This window comes from Oxyura jamaicensis, chromosome 7 (genome assembly GCF_011077185.1).
Source record: "Oxyura jamaicensis isolate SHBP4307 breed ruddy duck chromosome 7, BPBGC_Ojam_1.0, whole genome shotgun sequence".
NCBI lineage: Eukaryota > Metazoa > Chordata > Aves > Anseriformes > Anatidae > Oxyura > Oxyura jamaicensis.
Window position 1 is genome coordinate 39,268,759 of NC_048899.1, and position 6,448 is coordinate 39,275,206.

Genomic DNA, 6,448 nt, shown 5'->3' on the forward strand with positions numbered 1-6,448 from the left:
CCCCCCGGCCCGGTTTGGATGCGCAGCACTCGTTCGCCCCGGAGGGCCGCAGCGGGCGGGCCTCCAGCGCCGGGGCTGGTTTCGGGAAGCGGCTCCTCGCGGCGGCCCGCGGACCTTTGGGACCTTTGTACCCGCGGGGTTTGATCTCCTCGTTGCGCGGCCGTCGGTGTGAGTCACCGCCCCGGGAGGCGGCTGTCGGGAGGGCAAGGTGTGGCCGGGTCCGTGAAAGTAACGCTTCGTGAACCGGCTTCTCGGGGGGTGTTTTCGGGAAATCGCCCTCGGGAGGGGCGGCACGGTGGCGTTTTCCCGTGAGCCGAAGCGCCGTGCGCTCCGCGCGGGCCCACCGAGGCGGCGGCACCGGGACCTGCTGCGCGGCTCCGGGCGATGCGCGGCTCTGCCCCGTCAGTCACAGCGGGCGGGGGCGGAGCGTGCCGCGGGCAGCGGCCGGCAGCGGGCTCGGTGTGCGGCCGGGCCCCGCGCTGCGCGGCGGAACGGGGACGGCGCAGCAACTTCCCCTTCTGTTTGAGCGGCCTGCAGAGCGCTGTCTCGCTGCTGAAGTAAGCTGCTGTCAGTGTTTTAGTTCAGGTAGAGCAGCCGATGGTCCTTTCCTGTAGAAGTGATGCTCTTTTTTTTTTTTTTTTTAACTCCCATCTCGTCAGATTTTAAGGATAAATGCCAGTAACAGCAGCAGATCTGCAGTAAAACACGATTGGAGCAAGTTCTGTCAGAGAGCATTCTGCCACAAGTTGGTCAAATTCCTTGCAATTCTGCCTTGATGCTACCTGGGATCCTCATGGGTCCGTTCCAACTCACGATACTTATATGATTCTAATTCTTGTTAGAATCTAGTTGTGTTATGTACGATACAACATGCTTCTTGGTGTTTCCTTTAACAATACCAGTGCGGGGTCCTTTTGTAATGGATGGATGAATTCAGTCACGCGATGTAAACAAGGAAAGTGTAGTGATAAATTACTTCGTTTCGAGCAGCTTGATTTGCAAAATATCATGTAAAATATGCTTTAAGTTATCTCTGATAATTAATGCTAGCATGCGCTTTGCAAAAATAATAGTAACCGTAATTAGTAAACTGTGTCAGGTATTTGGTAGAGGAGATCTGCATGTATTGTGGAGGAAACCTCAGTGGAAGAGACACTCTGCATACTAACAGAACAGGAAACATAAATAAGAACTCGATGTAATTCTGCTTCGCTTCATGTAGATTATTAACATACATGTATAACAGGTGGAAGGCTAAAGCAATTTCAGAAGATGGTACTCTGGGAGTACTGTCCAAATGTTGGGTTGGTTTGGGTTTGGTTTTTGAAACCATGCTGAAAATGAGCAATGTCTGCAACCGTCTTTCTCTCGTTATTTTTTTCTTTCTTTATCGGCTTCAGGAAAGCACCTACTGGCTCAAAGATCTCAAAGAGCAGAACAGAGTTGTTGTAAGCGTAAACAACAAAGATTGGGTTTATTACCAGAATGTAGTTATTGTAATGTGATGTAGAAGAGTCCCCTAAAAATCAAGCACAGCTATTGATTCTTGTTTGGAAAAAAATTACTTGTGAACCTGCTGTTGGCCATATTTTGCGTTTATCTCATCTCTCGCTTACTTTCTTAGAGTTTTTAATCCAGCCAGTGACTACGTTAAGATTTCTCTGTACGCGACGCTGCGCTGCTGTAGTTACTTGCGAAGCAGCTGGCTGGAGCAGTCCCCGCGAGCACTGCGCCAAGGTAGCTGTCGTGAGGCGGGACCCTGCTTTGCCTGGCCATGTGTTCATTCCCATTCCTCGAGGGATGACCCTCGTTGTGTCTGCGTGCTATGGACGTGCAGAAACGTGGGGTGACAGGCTGCTAACTGGTGAGCTGGGAGCAGCAGTTTTGTTTGCTGTTGCTTGATGGGAAGCAGCTTGTAAGAGTTACTACAGAAAAGTTGTTCTGGTGCCTTGTATAAAAAGCACACGCACATCTCCGCAAGTAACTCGTGTTGGTGTGGCTCAAGCTTCTGGAAGTTTCACAAATTTCTGGTCTGGTTTCTGGGTTGGTATTTTTCCTCTGGTGAAAATAAGGTAGCAACTCATGAATTTGACATGCAATGTCCCTCCAAAAGTTATCTGACTCAATTTGAGGTTTACTGTCTGGAGGGGGATTGAGCTAGCACAGCTTTACTTATGGGAATAGGAAGTCGGACTTGGAACTGGAGGTTTTGCAGGCATGGCTTGCAGGTATTGCTTGCTGCTGTTCCTGATCCCAAATATTGCTGACACCAAGCAGTCCAGGTGCTGGCAGAGATGGAGCAGCTCTGTGACCACAGCTGAGCATAGCGCGGCCGCTGGCCCTCAGCAGCCCTCTGGGCTTGGGTAGCTCTCTTGGCTCCTGGCTGCCTGTCCTGTGGCCCGACGTACTGTGTAGCTTGCTGGGTAACTTGTGATGTCCTCCTTATTCCAGCAGAATACCTGCTTATTCTTGCTCACGCAGAGTTTGCAGAGGGAGGGAGGAGGTGGGCGAGGACAGCCAAGAACTGCCTCTGGTGACCTTCCCAGAGCTTTTGCCTGCACAGAAGAAAATAGTAGCTTCTTGTCAGTTAAAATCTCTGTAGCTGGCTTCAGTTTCCAGACCTTTGCTCCTTTGCTCCTTTCCTGCTCACTGCCCCTTTCTGTCCTTGGCCTTCGCGCCTCGCTCGCCTTCCCTCCAAGGAAGACGAGGTGTGTTGCAGGAAGAAGGAAGGACCACTTTGGTTTCACAGTCCATTGATGTTTTTTCTTTAATAATGGAGGCCCCAGAACGATCATTACAAGGGGAGAATTAAGGTGAAAGTTCTTTCTGTGGCATCTCGCAGCGTTTCGGTAGCTTTCCAAGCCGCCGAAGCGCAGGAGGACGCTCCTCGGGCATGTGCCATGGGTTCAGGCAGGTGACGTGCGGCTCGGGCTTGTCGTCCCTGCGGGATCGGCCTCCTGAGTCAGCCCTGGCTTCCTGGAGAGCCCTGTCTGTGCCTCCTCTTGCGGAGGCAGGATTGTACCTCCGAACCAGTTCAGCCAGTTCGCCGCCCGCCTTTGCCTTTCCCTCCTACCGCAGTTAGCAGGGAACGGTAAATACGGGCGCTTTGGGTAAAAGCGGGCTGTGGGGAATTTGTTGGCTGTCCTTAACTCTCCAGTCCTTTTCATTGCATCCCATTCCTACAGGCAAATGAAGACAATACTGCTTTGGAAAAAGTTAAAATGTGAGGAAAATTGGTTCTTAGCGCTTCAGCACTTTTGAACAAGGTGGCTTTTTAACAGTTGTTTGTTTGCTTGTTTTAAATTGGGCACACTTTTGATATATGTGTGTTTTCTCCGTGTTACTGCTTTCTTTCATCCAAACAGAAGAGCTAAATACTCTTTCCTATCAACTCAAATTTCTAAGTATTATAGTTACAAAAGGAAAAGAAATCGCTGTTTTTTTCCAGAATGTCTCCATGGTCATCTCTCATGGATCTTCCACCCTCCTCCCCATTTTTTTTAAACTTGCATCACACGAGAAAAGTGAACACCAGCCAACTTGCTGTATATTGGCTTTTTAAATTGGTGTAATGTTATTTTAGTGCAAAGAATAAAACGATGAGTTATTACTTTTTGAGAATGATTGATCTGTTCTTCACAGAATAATTGAAATTAAATCTTCTCCTTCCCCCAGTTAGTGGGGCCCTGTGCTTGTAAAAGACATGTTCTCTGTGTCGTAACTGAGAGGTAGTGTGGTTGTTTTTTTTGCGTGAACTGTACATCAAAATTATAGCTAATCTAACGTTCTGATCAGGGTTGTGATTAATTCATTATTAAAGGAAGAAAGAAATCTGTTGTAAATCCTTTGAAGATGTACAAGCTGAAACTTGTTCTCTGCATCACAGCTCAATGGGGGGATTTTTAATGTATTTACTGTTTATGCAACCATGGGGTAGTAATTATGGGCAGTGAACAAAATTTGCCCTGTAGCTATTGGATCTGCAAAGCAAAAGCTTCATAGATACTGTGTAGGTTGTATAATTGGCCAGCCTTTACTGCTTGTTGAATTTGTAAATAGGAGTTCAGAGCCCCAGGTCCCCCTTCCCTTAAGAGTGCGATGCATCACAGCTTGGAGTGGGAAAGCTCTGGTGGGATTCACTTGCCCTGAGAGCACTCATGTCAGCTGGCAGCAGGACAGAATTGCCTTGCGTGGCTCAGCAGAGCATCCGTCGGGTCCAGAAGTGTCCGGTGCTTAGCTGGAGCCATCTCCAGAGGCAGTAGGGGCAAGGGGAGAGTGTCCCAGAGGGCAATGAAGGAGTTGAAGGCAGGAAGGTAGGAACAATTCCTTCAGTGCCAGGTAGGGCAGGTAAGAAGTAGCAGAGATCTGAGGAAACAAGCAAAGAAAGGGAGGAGCTGCACTGTGTGGTGCCAGACATTGCTGTTCTCTTAGGTGATGATCAGCCGTAAAGAAACGGAGAAGGAGCTGTTGGAAAAATTCTGCATTTCTGTTTGCTTCTGAGTGCAAAAAACTTCTTATCTCTGTACAATCTTAACCAAACTCCATTATGGCACACGAGTGGTCTAGAAAGCCTTAGGCTACCACCTATGCTATGCTTTTTAAAGTATATGTAAAGTTTCTTTACTTTTATACTTTTTAAAGTATATATATATAAATGTGCTCAAAAGCATTTGCGTTACATGCATTCAAATAGAAATTATCTAATCCACATCTGAATTTGTTTGTGATTTGCTTGTGCCATCTCTGCTAGAAATATAATGGGAGCAGGAGACTTCCCAGTTTGTTGTTGATTTGTCCCCTCTTCCTGCCAAAAAAATAAGTTGCAGCAGAGAGTGAGTGCTTCCTTAGCATCCCTAAAGGAAATCTCAATTCCGAAAACATGGTCTACGTCATCTTGTATTGGCAGTATGTTTTGTTATTGTATAACATGAATCGAATAGTCATGTATTTGTGTGTCGTGAAGGTAAACCTGATTGGTGAAAACATTTAATAAGCTTGTAATCATTTCCGTTAGCCTGTTCCTGTGGAGTAGAGCATACCAACGCCTGCTCGTGTATGGCGCTGTGAGTGTGGAGATGCAGTGTGTGCACAGCTGGGTCAGCAGGCGGGCACCTTTCTTCCGTCTATCCTTCAGAAACGTTCAGCTGCTCGTACAGCATGAGTGCAGGATATAAATTCCCAGATAATTCTTCCTGGATCTATTTGTGTCTCCAAGGGTAATGCTGGCATATGCTATCTAGTATGCTGAAATTCAGCACAATATATTCCCCCAGAATTAACTCTCTTACTTTGTAATGGCAGATTTTTAGTAACTCTGGTTTAAAAAAAATCACCAGTCTCTGATATAATTTAAGGTAAATGACTTTCGTGTCATTGTGGCATGCATAAAAAGGAAAGTATTTCATATTGTTCATAAAAGGAAGAGCAAGATGCTGTATGTAATTCCAGGTGATTTTTGAGCACTTTTGAACAAGCTCTGTATACAAACACATTACATACACGTGATGCTGTTCACTGATCGTCTTTTGCAAATTCCTACTCAAGTCTTGTGTTCAAGTCTAAAGATAAATATGGAGGCAGATCTTAACGATTTAATATTTTTGCTTTGTTTTTCTTAAAGCCTGACGATTTTGTTTTTAATTAAGAAATAAGATAACAGTTTCAATATGATAGCATCTCGTAAAAGGAAACTGTGTTTGTACTGTCATAGTGCATAAACTCTGAACTGATGCCCCCTTATAGGGGCTGGAGGGAACTCTGTGCTCCAAAGTTTACAAACCAAAATACAAAGTTAGATAAATGTCATAAGTGGAGGAGAAGATACCAAGAACGTGTCTCTTTGTAATAAATGCCTTCACCCAGGGTGCTTGTGTTCCAGTAATAATGCTCAGTTGTTGGTCTGTATTGTTTGATACAACCTTAGTCTAAGGTACACTAGCAGAATTTGCAGACGCTTCCGTCTGTTTCTGCTGTATATCCTTCGTGTCAAGCTTTGCCCTGATAACTAATGTAATGAAAATAATCACTGCTACATTTTAGCTGAAATAGAAAATAATGACACATGAGATGGTTGGTGTAGTACATTCAGTTGTCTTTGGGAGCATGTTCATTCTTCAAACAAGATGAGAAACCTCAAACCCAGAAATTTCAGGCTGGTGATCAGACCTGAGATGTGTCCATTTCCTCCATGCTGTTTTGACCACCCAGTAAAGAAACAAAATTAAGGTTCCATGGGTTTTGCTGATGTTTCTTAGTATAAATCAAGGCAACAACATACCTTGAGACTTGCGAGATTTTACTGTAATTGAATAAATTCTTTTCCAGAAGGTACTTTAAAAAAAAACAAAAAGTCATTGTTTAGAATTCTCCACAGAACAGTAAGAGTGCCACAGGGACTAACTGAGGTTCAAAGACCTGAAATTTTAAAATGGGTTCCAAAGTTCTGGTA